The 17,559-nt window shown below is 38.4% G+C and overlaps 1 non-coding gene across 1 annotated transcript; it reads right to left on the reverse strand.

The window, feature by feature from the left end:
* Window positions 1-15,388: 15,388 nt before the first annotated feature.
* LOC120363836 (small nucleolar RNA U13) lies at window positions 15,389-15,492 on the reverse strand. Its single transcript, XR_005579269.1, has one exon. It is a non-coding gene; the product is annotated as a small nucleolar RNA U13 (small nucleolar RNA).
* Window positions 15,493-17,559: the final 2,067 nt, after the last annotated feature.

Here is a 17,559-nt window from a genome sequence, read left to right on the forward strand (position 1 = left end):
GTACATGCCTGTAATCTCAGCTACTCAAGGAGGCTGAGGTGGGAGAATCAGTTGAGGCCAGGAGTTCAAAGCTTCAGTGAGCTATGATCGGGCCATTGCACTTCAGCCTTCATGACAGAAAGTCTGTCTTAAAAAAAAATCTTGTAGAGTTTCACTTCTGATAATTAACTCAGTGGTTTTGACCATACTTCTGCTGTGAACAACTATAAAAGCTAGACCAAAACAAAACAAACACCTGTTTAAAGGCACTTGTTAGTGAAAAGTTGTACTTTCCACTATCACAACAAAGAAAAAGGCAAAATATGCAGCAGGCGTCTTTAGATTTGGAGGCAAAACATAGTACAATTGGGTAAGCTGTTCTTAGATGCTTAACTGTAACTATAAGACTATCAGTTTTGGCCAGGCACAGTGGCTCACACGTGTAGTCCCAACATTTTGGGAGGCTGAGGCAGGCGGATAACCTGAGGTCAGAAGTTCAAGACCAGCCTGGCCAACATGGTGAAACCTCGTCTGTACTGAAAATACAAAAATTAGCCAGGTGTAGTGGTGCACACCTGTAATCCCACCTAACCGGCTGAGACAGGAGAATCCCTTGAACCTGGGAGGCAGAGGATGCAGTGAGCCAAGATCTTGCCACTGCACTCCAGCCTGGGTGACAGAGCAAGACTGTGTCTCAAAAAAAATAAACAAACCAGTTTTGAGTTGGGTGGGCCCCAGACTTAGGCTTTATGATTCTGTAGACCCAATGGTATTGGAAGTTAATGTAAGAGAGATGTTATATGAAGCCTCTGGCAAGTTTCAGTGCAAGAATTACAACATAGACTCTTAAGGTTTTGGAGTAAGGCTGTATTTTCCTTAACCGTGGTTTTGTTTCTTTTTTTTTTTTTTTTTTTTCTTTGAAAAGCACCTGTTGATTTGTGCTGGTACCTGGAAGAGATGTAACACCTGATCATGGGACATCAAGTGACTGTGTGAATCAAATTGCGCATCATGAATTGGTGTTGACTCACCAAACTGTACAACTGAATGAGCACACGAACAGTGCACTACATATGGGACTGGAACCATGAATGAGCCAGTGACTAGACTGCTATAGTACCTGCCTCTATTCCTTCAACACTTCTCCCTCAATGCACATAGATTGTCATCATAAGGAGTTCCCTCTGACCAGTTAATGGAAGAGAAAAAAGTATGGATCTTGTGGATATCCTAACAAATCTCTGGCCATTGGACCCCTAGAAACCTGTGGCAAGTCCTGGAAGTTTTTCAAGGACCTTTCTTACCAAAACATGTAGAATGCTGCCTACTTCTGCTCATCAGTTTTATTTAATATAATTTCATTACTATAATGGATCAGTGTGATATTCTATGGAATAACAAGATCATCAAGGTCCCTTCATACCAGATAGAGAACAGGAGAGTTGATGTAGCCTGAGACAAGACAGTAAGGACTTACTGTTGTCCTTCCTAGGTAAATATTTCAATGCAGTTTGTTTCTGATCCTCCTTATGACTAGAATGGGGGTGGGGGACATTTCCAGATCAATATCAGATCAGTATCATGTCAACATGTATATTAATTTCTTCCAAAGAAGACACCACACCTAGAACTGTCCTTCCCTATGATGAATCTGGTGGCCACAGGAAATTTAAATGGGAATGTGGTATGAATCACTTTGGCAGCATGGTGGCACTAATCTCTGCAATTTCTTTAGCTTTTTTATATTTTGAAGAAATGGAGTTTTGCTCTCTTATCTAGGCTGGTCTCAAACTCCTGGAGTCAAGCAATCCTCCTGCCTTGGCCTCCCAAAGTGCTGGGTTACAGGCATGAGCTACTGTGCCTGGCCAATCTCTACAATTTCCTCAGGGATATATAGTACTGCTTTTCCTTTACTATCTTAATAAGGGGTGGGAGAAAGCAGAACTAAGCTGCTGTGTAGCACTTTCCACCATGATGGTAATCACTCTGTGGATCAGGAACCAAAATAAAGTTTGTTATTAAAATATATCTGTTACTACAACACGTGGGACTGGAGAAACAACCACAGTATGGGTCACTCTGGATGCACTGATTAGCCACAATCAGGCTTAGGTCCCCTATTTTGACCACTTGTCCAAGGTAGAATTTATAGTTTTGGGTTTCTAGTATTAGTACAAGTTTAGAAACAGTGCCTTAAGAAATCTGGCCAACGGGGTGTGGTGGCTCATGCCTGTAATCCCAGCACTTTGGGAGGCCTTGGCAGGTGGATCATGAGGTCAGGAGTTCAAGAACAGCCTGGCCAACATGGTGAAACCCCATCTCTACTAAAACTGTTAAAATTAGGCAGGTGCCGTGGCAGGCGCTTGTAATCACAGCTACTCAGGAATCAGAGGCAGAAGAATCGCTTGAACCTGAGAGGCAGAAGTTGCAGTGAGCTGAATCACACACCTGCACTCCAGTCTGGGTGACAGAGTGAGACTACCTCTCAAAAAAACAAAACAAAACAAAAAAAACAATTCTAGCCAGACTGGCCAACATGGCAAAACCCTATCTCTACCAAAAATATAAAAACTAGCTTAGCATGGTGGTGCAGGCCTATAGTCCCAGCTACTCAGGAGGCAGAGGCTGTAGTCAGCTGAGATCACGCCGTTGCATTCCAACCTGGGTGACAGAGTGAGACCTTGTCTCAAAAACAAAACAAAACAAAAAGAATTTGGCTTATTTTGCTAATTGTGGCCATTGTGTCTCTTTGATATGCATTTATATTCTTAGTTTTTTTTTGAGATAGAGTCTTGCTCTGTTGCCCAGGCTGTAGTGCAGTGACATGATCTAGGCCCACTGTAACCTCCACCTCTCAAGTTCAAGCCATTCTCTTGCCTCAGCCTCGTGAGTAGCTGAGACCACAGGTATGCACCATAACACCCAGCTAATTTTTGTATTTTTACTAGAGATGGGGTTTCACCGTGTTGGCCAGGCTGGTCTCGAACTCCTGGCCTCAAGTGATCTGCCTCAGCCTCCCAAAGTGCTGGTATTACTGACATGAGCCACGGCACCTGGCCTGTCTCTGATATTTATATGCCATTATGTGGCCTCTACTGCCTTGGGATTCTAATGTTCCCACTAAGATCAGCAAACCCAGATCCACTACAGTATTCATCACCATTATCTCTTGCAAACAAAGCCACTTCAGAGCTCCTTGGAAATGGTGGTGCTCACATCATCATTGCATTCCTTAATGACATGGTAAAAATTAACAATTGTTAGGGAGCCTTTGTATTTTCTGCTCTACAATAAGCCCAGGAATTTCTGGCATTTTGGCCATCTTATTTATAGGCTATTACTGAATTTAGCCTCGTCCTACCAAATTATTAATGCCAAAATATTAAATCTTGATTCTTAGGTAAGTACACCCATGCCAATAAATTTGCCATGATCTAACCTTAAATGTATTCCCATATCGCTGTCCAGGATCCCGCTGATTAAAATGGCAAGGCCATTAGTTCTCCTATGAAGGCTTTCTCTTTACAGAGAAGGCCTAATACCTCTCTGACTAGACTATGTTGGTCTATAACTGGAAGCACTAATAGGTAGTAAGGATAAGTTCTTTATTTTATTAACATTTTTTGGAGACAGGATCTTACTTTGTTGTTCAGACTGGAGTGCTGTGGTGTGATCATGGCTCATTGCAACCTAGAACGCCTGAGCTCAAGTGATTCTCCCACCCTACAGGCGCATAACACCCTGCATGGCTAGTTTTTTTTTTTTTTTTTTTTTTTTTTAGGAGACAGAGCCTTGCTGTGTTGCCTAGGCTGGTCTTGAACTCCTGGACTCAAGCATTTCTCCCACCGCAGCCTGCCAAAGGGCTGGGATTACAGGCATGAGCTACCGTGCCTAGCCCTAGCCGCTAAGTTCTGAGGAGAGCATGTATCAGCTTGTAAAGGAGCTTGTCCACTGTAATCACTGCAAGCCTCTATGCATAACAGCCTGGTTTCCTCAGAAAGAGGTTTAGGAGAATATTGATGTTCAGAGTTTTCAGCTTCATTTTCCTCTGCTCGAATAGCCCTATCCTATGTCTTAGGACCCCACTCTCCCCACCAATGCCCTAACATTAGAATAGGAAAGGGGAAGAATTAAGCATGTAATTGATACTACAAATCTACGATATCTGCCTGGTGATTACAAAAGATAATCAACTCCTTCAGACCTGAACTGGAGTTCTGATGCTCCACATAGGGACATTTTCTGTTTGTTGTCATTATTGTTTTTTGTGATAGTGCCTCTGTTGCCCAGACTGGAGTGCAGTGATATGATCTGTTGCCCAGACTGGAGTGCAGTGATATGAACCTCCACCTCCCAAGTTCAAGTGATTCTCATGCCTTAGCCTCCCAAGTAGCTGGGGCTACAGGTGTGTGCCACCATAACCAGCTAATTTTTTTATTTTTTCATATAGATGGGGTTTTACCATGTTAGCCAGTCTGGACTTGAACTCCTGGCCTCAAGTGATCCACCCACCTCAGCCTCCCAAAGTACTGGGATTACAGGTTTGAGCCACTGCACCTGGCCACCACATACAGACTTCATGGTAGTTTTAATGTTTTTCTTATGTATTTTTCTTTTCTTTCTCTTAGAGATAGGTCCCACTCTATCACCCAGGCTGGAATGCAGTGGCATGATCATAGCCTACTGCAGCCTCAAAATCCTGGGCTTAGGCAACCCTTCTGACTCAGCCTCCTGAGTTGCTGGGACAACAGGTATGTGCCACCATACCTAGCTAATTGAAATAACATTTTTATAGATTGGGTCTTGCAATGCTGCCCAGGCTGGTCTCAAACTCCTGGCCTCAAGAGATCCTCCCACCTTAGCCTCCCAAATAGGAGACTACAGGTATGAGCCACCATGCCCCTTAACCCACTTATGCCTAGTGTTCTATTATTGTAACACTAATCACGTGGGAGTTATTTATAGCCAACTGCTCAAGGTCATTGCCAAGGTCTGATTTTTCACCCATGCAAAATTCAAAAAATTGCAACCTCTGGCATAAATGGGTTAAGTACTTTCTGTTTCTGACCATAAGAAAAGTCAGGTGGATCTATAATCTTTATAATTACTATGGTTACCATGGTGATACACTCCTCACCCCCTTCATTCAATTTCATGTTGTTACTGGTAATCATACTACCCCAAACCAACTGGGCACAGTGATTCATTCCTGTAATCCCAGCACTTTGGGAGGCAAAGGCAGGAGGATCTCTGGAGCTCAGGATTTCAAGACCAGCTTGGGCAATATAGTGAGACTCTGTCTCTACAAAAAATAAAAATAGGTCAGGCACAGTGACTCACGACTGTAATCCTAGCACTTTGGGAGGCTAAGGTGGGTGGGTCACCTGAGGTCAGGAGTTCAAGATCAGCCTGGCCAACATGGTGAAACCCCGTCTCTACTAAAAATACAAAAATTAGCTGGGCGTGGTGGTGGGCGCCTGTAATCCCAGCTACTCAGGAGGCTGAGGCAGGAGAATCGCTTGAACCTCGGAGGCGGAGGTTGCAGTGAGCTGAGATCACACATTGCACTCCAGCCTGGGCAACAAGAACAAAACTCCACTGTAAAAAAAAATAAAAATAAAAATAAAAAATAAGTATAAATATAAATTGGCTGGGTATGGTAGTGCACATACGTAGTCCAAGCTACTCAGGGAGCTTAGGAAGGAGGATTGCTTGAGCCTAGGAGGTTGAGGCTGCAGTGAGCTATGGTCACACTACCGTACTCCAGTCTGTGCAACAGAATGAGACCCTATCTCAAAACAAACAAACAAACAAAACTTAAATACTGTAAGCTATGGATTACCTGTAGTCTGTGGTCTCTCTTTCCTTACAGCAATGAGGTTATTCTTCTGATTGATTTTATGTGTGCATGCGTGTGTGTGCGTGTGTGTATCCCATCCAATCTCAAAATCTTAACTTGAGGGTCCATTTCCTGTTATGACCTCTATTGCAAATTACTGTATTTTTAGAGTCTTAAGAAGAAATAGAGGACAGATTAAATATAAGAAGGCTGGGTATAGTGGCTCATGCATGTAATCCCAGCACTCTGAGAAGCTGAGGCAAGAGGAGGGTTTGAGCACAGGAGTTTAAGACTACCCTGGGCAACATGGCGAAACGCTCTTGCTACAAAAAGTACAAAAAGAATAGCTGGGTGTGATGGCGCACACCTGTAGTCCCAGCTACTTGGGAGGCTGAGGTAGGAGGATCGCTTGAGCCCAGGAGGTCGAGACTGCAGTGAGCCCTGGTCGTGCCATTGCATTCTAGCTTGGGTGACAGAGTGAGACCCTGTTTCAAAAAACTAGTTAAATACATTACATTAAAATTAAGAACTACTTTTTGTCAAGGCACCATTGTAAAAAGACAAACCACAATATAAGAAAAGATACTAGCCACACATATATTTGACCAAGAACTCATATCCAGAATATATAAACGATTCCTAAAAATCATTAAGAAAAAGACTGACAACCCAACAGAAATATGGTCAAGTTACTACAACAAGCATTACGAAATAGATCTTTAATGTCTTCTGAAGGCCTTTTTTCTCAAACAAAAACAAAAAGATCTCCAAATGTTAAGTAGCATAAAATGGTGCTCAACTTCAATGGTCATTAAGTAAAAGGTTAATGTCAAAATGAGATACATTCCCATCAGAATGACCAAATTAAAAATATTGACAGTACCACATGTTGACGACAGGGTGGAGAAAGTCAAACTGTCACACACTGTTGCAGGGTGGTGAGGGGGTATGGGGATACAGGGATTGGGTAAAGTTTCCATAAACTTTGGAACACTGTCATTCTTTACAAAATTTGAACATACATAAATGACTAAGCAATTTTAATCCTAAGTAAAGAAATGTCTTCACTTCCACGCCAAGACACATATAGAAGAATGCACCATAATTGGTAAATAGCTTTGAAGTGGAAACAGCCAACCAAAATATCAGTAATAAAATGGATACATTTTATCCATTTACTAGAAGTGAATATGAATAAACTATCTAAGCACCACAGATCATTCTCAGAAATATAATGGTGAAAATACACATTATATAATTTCATTCATGTAAGATTTAAAACTAGGCAAAAATGATGTATGGTTAGAAATTAAAAGAGTGGTTACATGTGGGGAAGAGTGACAGGATAGTTATTGGGAGCTCTCATAAGAAGGTTTCTATTTCTGGGTGCTGCATACAGGGATATTTCTACTTTGTGATAATTCAGTCATTTTTGCATATATGCTATATTTCAATTTTTTTTAAATGGTGGTTCTTAAAAGATTATGAATTAGGGTTTAACCTCCTTGCCCTCTTCATCAATTCAAATATTCCAGTTCAGATCCCACACCTTACAGGAAGCCTTTCCCAACCACTTCAGCCAGAAGCAATTTCTCTTTCTTCCTGGTTTTTATACAATGTGCCCTGGTAGGTAGCATAATGTAGTAGAAATAGTACAGACTAAGGAACTTAGACTTTAATCTGTGAGGCAATAAAAAGCAGAAGAGTGACTCCATCAGATTTGCATCTGCCCACCAAGAGTTTAACCAATTTTACTTATATTTCTTTGTAAATATGAAAATTTATATATGTATACTATATAAATATATAGCTTTTATGCCATGGAATACTACTCATCCATAAAAAGAAATGAAATAATGGTATTCACAGCAACTTGGATGGAGTTGGAGACCATTATTCTAAGTGAAGTAACTCAGGAATGGAAAACCAAATATCATATGTTCTCACTTATAAGTGGGAGCTAGGCTATGAGGATGCAAAGGTGCAAGAATGACAAAATGGACTTCGGGAATGTGGTGGGGGGAGGGTGGGAGGAGGGTGAGGGATAAAAGACTACACATTGGGTACAGTGTATATTGCTTGGGTGACAGGTGCACCAGAATCTCAGAAATCACCACTAAATAACTTATCCATGTAACCAAAACCCACCTGTTCCCCAAAAACTATTGAAATAAAAAATTTAAAAAATATTAAAATGTATAATTTCTTAGATTGTTACAATATTTGACCTCCATAAATCATGCTTCCTTTGTTCATGCATCTTTGCAGTGTGCCTTTTCCACTTCTCCCATGAAAGAGTTTATTTCCTGACCCCTTGAATCTAGCTCTCTTTGTGACTTGCTTTGACCATAGAATGGAAACATATACGACTTTGTACAACTCCTTAGACTAGGTGTAGAGAAGCTTCACAGCTTCTTTTTTCACCATTTAGAACACTGCACTGAGACCACTATGTTATGAATAAGTCTAAGATGAAAGACAATGTAAAGGGTGCCACATGAATGAACATAGGGAAGACTAACAAAACTTTCTGGCTAAATCACAGTGTGATGGGCAATAATAAATCATTGTTCTTTTAACCACTGTTTTGGAATGCAGGTGTAATGCAGAAGTAGGTAAATTTTGGGAAACAGAGTCCCTTTTCCATTACCTAGCTGACCTATTAATTTACTCTGTTGTGGCAGAGAATATGATTATTTCCCAATATCCTTTCTTCTCTTCTTTTGTATTAGAACCCCACTGTGTTAGCTGGGTATGCTGCTACATGGATAATGACTATAATTTCCTAACACACTCTTGAAAGTCTGACCATGTAACTAGATTTTGGCCCATGGGTCACAAGTGGAAATGGTGGCTCCAACTTCTGTGATATGTCCTTAGAAAGAAGAGGTATACTCTTTTACTATTCTCTTTCTCAAATGTATCATGGCAGGAGCTGGAATTACCATCTTAGACCATGAAATAGAAGCCACATACTGAGTAAATCAGATTAACAAACTACAAGTAGCTTGAGTACCTGATATCCAGCGCTGCTCTATTAGTCCTGAATTGATTATCCTTGGACTATGAGAAAAGAAATTTACATCTTATGTCATTAATATTTTGGTCTGAGAGTAAGCAAACCTATATCTCAAGTAATACGTGTTTTTCACATTCCTTCATATAATTTTATATATATATATATATGTGTGTGTGTATGTATATACATATACAAATATAAATATCTGAGTTATGTACACACACAAATATGTGAACACCTATATGTACTGATGATGTTATTTGTTTTACAGATTGAGATCCTACACTTTTCTCTTTTCTCATTTAGCAGTATCTGGAAATGACAACTCATACAACTTTAATTCATTCCTTTTGATATCTGTATAATATTTTGTAGGATTCATGAGTAGTAATTCATTCTGCTTTTTTCCTACTGATGAGCTTTCCCAAGAATGGTATAGCAAGGACAAAATATATCTGTAGCTTAAAAATTTTTAACACAGGTTGCCAGCTTGTTTTACAAATAGATTGAAGAAGTTCACATTTATGCCAGCAATCTATAACAATACCTTTTTACTTAGACCCCTCACCAGCCATAGTTGCTGTTGGTCATTTAACATTTTTCCCAGTCTGAAAAGATGTTTCACCTCACCTATGACAAGAGAAACATAGTAAAATTGTACTGAGAATAAACATTTCCACTTATCAGTCCCAAATCCAACAGTTTGAATAACATACTCTAATAACAATGTTGTGTATGGAGAGAAATTTGGCAATATCTCTCAAAATCACACACACACACAAACACACGTTAACTTAGCAATCTCTTTTCTGTGAATTTATCCAGCAGATATCTTGAACATGTGAAACAAAATTATGTACATTATTATTCAATGATAATTTTTAAAAGCCGAAGACTGAAAACAATGCACATGTCCATCTATGTCCATCACAGGGGCTAGTAAAATAAATTCTGGCATTCATGTAGTGGAATACTAAGCAGCCGTTAAAAGACAGGGAATCTCATTACAGACTTACATAAATAGTTCTAAGATATATTGTAATATACACAGGACAGTGTTTATATTGTTACTTTTATTTTTAAAATGGAAAATAATATAAATTTGTATTTTTCTATAAAATCTCTGGGAAGGTATGCAAAAAACTAATAAAAGTAGTAATGGTATAGGTGGTGTTGGCGGAGAAACTGGTGAACAGGAGATCACAGGGGAGACTTCAAAACATCTCTCTCTCTCTACCCGTACACTATTTGAATAATCTATGCAAAAATAAAGAAAAATAGCTCCTATACAGTGAATTCAATTTCCTCTATGTGAGTTTTATGATCCTGTTTCATCGACTGAATAAAATGGGTAAGAGTCACTTTACAGTATTTTCTGAATACTAAATTGGAGGTGTGCTCAGCTCAGTGCCTGTCCCATATTAGGCACTCAGTAAATGTTAGTTGAATCAAAAAAACTGTCAGTCTGTTAGACCTAATTGGCATCTTATTATTTTAATTTGCATTTTCCTGATTTCTCCTGATTCTGAGCTTTTCACATTTTGGATTTATTCTTCTCTGAATTCATATCATTTGCCCATCCATTTTTCTGTTGAATTGCTTGTTCCCTTGATGTGAATTTCTGAGTTCCCTGATGTTAAACCTCCTTGGAAATATTTGTCTAAATTTGTCATGTGTCTACTAATTTCGTTTACATGTATTTTACATACAAAGGTTATTTTTGTTTTGACAAATGTGTATCTTTTTTGATGATAATATATACTCTGCTGTTTTTGCATGAAGTATTCTATAAATGTCAATGAGATCCAGTAGATTAATGATTCTACAGTTCAATTTTTACTGATTTTCTGCCTGCTGGATCAATTACTGAAAGATGTTGAAGTCTCTGTAATACTGGATTTGTCTATTTCTCCTTGTGGTCCTATCAGTTTTTGCCTTACATATTATAACGCTGTTAGGTGCATGTATGTTAAAGATCGTTATATCGTTTTGGAGAATTTACCTTTTTATCCTTATGTAATGCTTCACTCTACCCCTGACAGTTTTCCTTTTTTTGAAATTTGCTTCGTCTAACATTAATATAGCAACATCAGCTTTCTTTTTATTAGAGTTAGCATGGCAGATCTTTCTTTGGTTACTTACTTTTAACCTATCTATGTCTTTATAATTAAAGTGGGTTTCTTACATATGGTTCCAGAGAAAATGAAAAACTAGTAAAGGCTGTTGTTTTCCTCCTTCCAAATCAACCCTGGGTAACAAGAGAAAAAAAGAAGGAAGCAAAAGCTTGAGGAATAAGATAAAACACTAAGAAGAAACCAGAGTTAGTGTTGGGAGTAAGTTATAAAATACTGTCCTGCCTTGCACCACATTGCTTTGGGACAATCAGTGCCAAACTATTGATTGCTACAGAAATCACTAGCAACAGATCAGGCTTCCTGTAGAATAAGATTAAGGGTCTGTTGAAGTGAGTTGCTGATGAAAAAGTGGGGCTGACCAGATATTGTAGAATATCGGGCATTCACCCCTCTACTCCTTCCCTGCTGCCAGAGTTTTGGTAAATTATAACAGCCTTCTGCTACTGGATTGTGGATTTCAACGCAGATCCTTACTAGAGAAACAGTAGCAAAGAGACGGCATCAGTTCTGTGATGCTTAGAGCTCTTGCTTTCTACTCCTTAAACTTGTGGGAGGGATAAAAACTAGGGTCTGCCACTTTGCTCTACCTTTGTATCCATTATTAAAAGGGGTAGTAGATAACACTAGGAGAACATGGCTTGTGAACCAAAATATCTAGATACCTGAGAAGTATGATCACCATCAAACACAACAAATTCTACAACATATACCAATAGAAGAATAGGAGATAAACCAATAATTTTAATAATGCAATTATTCATTCAACACAGTTTGTAAAGATATAGGGTCTCACTCTGTTGCCTAGGCTGGAACAATCATAGTTTACTTCATGCAGCCTTGAATTCTTGGGCTCAGGCAATCCTCCTGCCTCAGCCCCCTTGCTAGCTGGGATTACAGGTGTGTGCCACCACACCCACCTAATTTTTAAAATATTTTTTAGAGACGAAGTTTTGCAACACTTCCCAGGCTGCTTTCAAACTCCTAGCCTCAAGCAGTCATCCTGTCTTGGCCTACCAAAGTGCTATGATTACAACTATGAGCCACTGTGCCTAATCGGAAGGCTGAGGCACCAAGAATTGCTTGAAACTGGAGGCAGAGGCTGCAGTGAGCTGAGATTGTGCCACTGCACTCCAGCCTGGGCACCAGAGCAAGACTGTCTCAAAAAATATATATAACAAAAAATTTTAGAAAGAGCATCATAGAACATCATAGGTAAATAGCAGGTGGATCAGATTTTATGATGCCTTTGAGATACAGAATTTTAATATTTCTGTGCAGTTAAAACCTCTAGAACTTTTCCTTTGCTTTCTAGTGCTTTCATGCTTTGAAAAAAATCTTTTTTTCAATCCAGAGATATTTTAGGTTGATAACTAAAATATTTTAAATTATAATATTCGTATGTGGAAGAAATTCAAACAAAATAGAATAGTAGAAAGTAAAAGGCCTCATCCACTGCCTCTCTTCCTTTCCTCAGAAGTTATTTTTCTAGGTATCCTTCCAGAAATTTACTATATATAATCAAATATATGTGTATATATAATTTTAAAAATTTATAAATAGGATACTATACATACTTTCTACAATTTGCTTTTTTCATTCACACATATGGCCCTACTCCAGAGATTGAGGTTTTAAATATCAGAAAAAATTTTATTTAGAAGAAAAAACTATGGAGACAAAAGATCATTGGTTACCCAGGGGTATAAGTAGGTAGGGTAAATAGGTGGAGCACAGGGCATTTGTAGGGTAATAAAATGATTATGTATGTTACTATAATGGTGGATACCTGACACTATGCAGTTGTCAAAACTGATAAAACTGTACAACACAAAGAGTGACCCCTAATGTTAACTATGGATTTTAGTTAATAGTGTAGCAATATTGGTTCATCAGTTGTGACAAATGTGCCACACTAATGCAGGATGTTAATATGAGAAATGGTGTGTGTTTGGGTTATGGAGGGTGATAGATGAGAATCTGTATTTTCTGCCTATTTTTCTGTAAACTTAAAACTATTCTTTTTAAGTCTTTTAAAAAAAACAAACTTCATTTAGAAAAACTGTTCTTAAAGCTTTGTGTAGGATGTTTTAAAGTTGGAGGCTAGAGGTCACATATCTGGTAGACTGTTGCTATGGCCTAAACATAAAATGATAAAGGGCTATACTATGGCAGCAAATAAAATTATTTCAAATAGGTGTGCTAACACCTCAGAAAATTTCACATTAGATATTATTGAGCAGAATTTAAAGTTTCTAATGTAAAGAAATTATATGTCAAACAGTGTATTAATCAAAAGTAGGAGAAACCAACATGCATAAAAATTGTGAGAACCAAAGAAAATATGGCTGAAAAGATGCTAACTAGCAATAACATGTTGAATACGTTGTTTCTTTTTAAAGTTAACATGACATGGAGGAACTAGGAAATGGAACTACTGTATTTAGTTTTATTTATGTGTTTAAATTGTTTATTTCCAGATTTCTGTAACCTATATATTTTCTTAAAAGATCAGTCATTACCGAGTTATTATTGGGTGCCTTTAATCTTTTTTGTTAGTGTATCCATATTCCAATAAAAGTTTATTTACAAAAATAGGCAGTGGTCTGCTTGATAGGCTCTTCCACTAATAAGATACTTTAATCCTTTGTATTGAGGATTAAAACATATAATGTACATAATAAAACACCATGTATTTGGCATATAGTAAGCACTTGAAAATAGTAGTGGCTATTATTTTATTAAAATACTGTATCATACAGCTTAAAATGCTGATTATAAGATGAATCTGAAATTCAGATTTAAAAGTATTTTTATTATAGTAATAAGGTCATATTTGGGATTTTAAGTTTTGTTCTACCACCAGTGGTAGTTTAAGACTTCTTGTATAATGGTTCTTTGTGATGTTTTTCTTGTCAGAGACACATGTGATGAACTCTTGGGACATGTTTCACTACTTGTGGATCCTAGTATTTCCTTGCTCAATATTCAAAAGAAATAGGTCTGGTATCTCTAGGAGTATCAAATGAAGATGTACAGAAACTATACATGGTGAGTTCATTTTCAACTTTAAAAAACATTCTATTTATATCTATTAATAATGTAGTAAAAGCTTCCAAGTTACTCATTATAAAGTAATGGTTCTGGAAAGAGCATGGTAATTTAAAAAGAAAAACTATTAAGGTATCATTGACATGCAAAGCTATACATATTGTATACAATACAATTCGTTTGGGAATACATTCTAATGATTTATGCTGATAACGCTGATCTCATACCAAAACTCTACACTTTAACTCATCTATTCTCTCCCACATTTTGTTACTGATGTCAAAATTTACATTTTTATATTGTGCATCAATTAACAAATTACTGTAGCTATAGTTATTCTTAATACTTTTAACTCAGAGTTAAAAATGATTTTATGTGCCACCATTACATTACAGTATTAGAGTATTCTGAACATAATTCCATACTTCCCTTTACCAGGAAGTTTTATACTTTAACATTTTCATGTTGCTAATTAGCATCCTTTAATTTCCACTTGAAGTACTTCAACTTTAGTTTCAGTTTTAACATTTCTTGAAGAACATAATAAAATACCATGTATTTGGCATATAGTAAGCACTTGAAAATGGTAGTGGCTATTATTTTATTATAACACTGTATCATAGAGCTTAAAATGCTGATTGTAAGATGAATCTGAAATTCAGATTTAAAAGTATTTTTATTAGAGTAACAAGGTTATATTTGGGATTTTCTATTTTGTTCTACTACCAGTGGTAGTTTAAAGCTTCCACTAAGGCTACCACCAGTGGTACTTTAACCTGAGAGTGACAAATTCCCTCAGCTTTGGTTTTTCTGGAAAATTCTTTCTCTCTCCTTTTGTAAATGACAGCTTTGTGGGTAAATTATTCTTAGTTGGCAAGCTTTTTCTTTTTCTTTCAGTATTTTGACTGTATCATCTCATTTTCTTCTGGCTTGCAAGGTTTGCTGAAAAATCCATTGAAACTCTTATAGGAGCTCCCTTGCACATGATAAGTTGCTTTCCTCTTCTTTCTGTCAAAATTGTCATTAACTTTGTTTGTTTGAGATAGAGTCTTGCTCTGTTGCCAGGCTGGAGTGCAGTGGCTCAATCTCAGCTCACTGCAACCTCCATCTGCTGGGTTCAAGCAATTCTCCTGCTCAGCCTCCTGAGTAGCTAGGACTACAGGCACAGGCCACCATGCCTGGCTAATTTTTTATATTTTTAGTAGAGATGAGGTTTCCCATGCTGGCCAGGCTCTTCTTGAACTCCTGACCTTGTGATCTGCCCACCTCAGCCTCCCAAAGTGCTGAGATTACAGGTATGAGCCACCATGCCCAGCCTGTCAATAACTTTTGATAATTTGATTAAATGTCTCAGTGAAAAAATTTTCATATCAGAAAGGTAATGTGCCACTGTTTTAGCAAGGTCTGAGAAAGGCACATCTCACAGAATGGCATGAAAACCCAATCATCATGCTTATGAACCACAAAAAGATCAGTGAAATACCATATATAACCTTGTTACTATAATCTTGAACATCTTTATGTTCAATCTACGTGGAGTTCTTTGGGAATTGTGGATCTGGATCTTCATTTTCCTCCCCAGATTTGGGCAGTTTTCTGCCATTATTTCTTTATATAAGCTATCTGCCTCCTTTCTCTTTCTCTACTTGCTCCATCACTTCTATAATGCACATATTGGTTTAGAGTCCTGTAGGTTTACTTCATTCTTTTTTTTTTTCCCCCTCTGCATGATTTCAAATGATCTGTCTTCAAGTTCATTGATTCTTCCTTCTGCTTGATTGAATCTGTCACTTAAGCTCACTTTTGAATTTTTCAGTTCAGTTATTGTATTCCTTAGTTCCAGAATTTGACTCTTTTTTAATGGTTTCTTTGTTGAAATTATCATTTGTTCATGTATTGTTTTCCTGATTTCATTTAGCTCGCTGACATTCAAGATGAGTTTCTTCCTTTGGCTGTCATGTTTTCTGAGCGTGTGTGTGTGTGTGTGTGTGTGTGTGTGTGTGTGTGTATTCCTTGAAACCTTGCCTTGCTATCTTTGCATTTGAAGAAAGAGTCACTTCCTCCAGTCTTTACTGACTAGCTTCAAAAGGGAAAGACATTCACCAGTCGGCCTTACTAGAGATTCTGAAGGTCTCTCAGAACTTTTCTATGGCTACTCCACTCCTCTTATTCTATCTTGGGAAGGGAACTCTTAGGATCGTATGCTTTTTTTCAATCGCACCCCTAGACTAGGTGCTGAGAACCTCTTTCTATTTTCTCTAGTGCAGTGTACCAGAGTGTTCAAGGTTGTGTGCCTTCTTCCAATCCAGAAAGAGCCAGTTGCCGACATCCATATGCTATCTGCCATGGCATGCATACACTATCTGCAGGGGAGGGTGGGCTGCTGGCTACTGGGTGGGTGCTTGGAGTGCTGGGTGTACTTGTCAGCTAGTTGAGGGGTTCTGCAGGTGAAGTGTCGTGTAGGGTTCATGGGTGGGCCTTTGGTGGAGTCTGCAAGCCAGTTAGACTCCACATCTAGCTCTGAAAAACCATCTGTTGGTTGCTATGAGCCTCTGCTTCTTTTTCCTTCTCCTAGCAATTCTTAAGACTATTCATCTGTGAAGAGTCCCTCAGTATTCTGGATAGGGAAGAACAGAAGTGAGCCTTTTGGGCAGCACCATGCAAGGCTAGGGAAACTGGGCACTCACTTGACTCTTACTTTCCTTCCTGGGAGAACTCATGGGCCTAAGGGGCCTCTCTTGGCACTGAACTCTGCCGCCTTGGAGGAGAAGGATGTAGGCAAAGTGAAACTTTTTCTTACCCTCTTCAGTGTGCCTATTCTTGAGGGTTTTTTTCTACTGGGGTGCTGGAACCTCTTAGCAGGTTTCCCAGGCTCCCATAAAGATATTTGGTGTAACAGGGGTTTGAGGGCTGGGACCTACTAATCCACCAACTTGCTGACGTTAGTCAGAGTGCCTTTAATCTCCATAGTATTACTTCACACAAAATGCCATGTCTGAATTTACTAGATCAGAGTCAAAATACAAACAAAACAATTAAATGTATAAAGTAACTTTTTTTTTTTAAACAGAGTCTCACACTGTCGCCTGGGCTGGAGTGCAATGGCGTGATCTCAGTTCACTGCAACCTCTGCCTCCCAGGTTCAAATGATTCTCCTGCCTCAGCCTCCTAAGTAGATGGGATTATAGGCACCTACCACCATACTTAGCTAATTTTTTGTATTTTTAGTAGACACAGGGTTTTACTATGTTGGCCAGGCTAGCTTCAAACTCCTGAACTTGTGATTTACCCATCTCGGCCCCCAAAGTGCTGGGATTACACGCATGAGCCACCATGCCCAGCTAAGGTAACACTATTAAGTCTCACATTTATTCTATGCACAACTGCAATATTGCAAAGCATTGTACAGGTTACTGTTTAATGCCTAGTTCATCAGGGCTTGGAGTAGCTAGTTCCATAAACTTCTGAGGTAAATAAGAATTTTCCTTGTTATTTTATTATTATTTAATGACTATATATGCGGATTTCAGTAACTATAA

This window comes from Saimiri boliviensis, chromosome 3 (assembly GCF_048565385.1).
Source record: "Saimiri boliviensis isolate mSaiBol1 chromosome 3, mSaiBol1.pri, whole genome shotgun sequence".
Lineage (NCBI taxonomy): Eukaryota > Metazoa > Chordata > Mammalia > Primates > Cebidae > Saimiri > Saimiri boliviensis.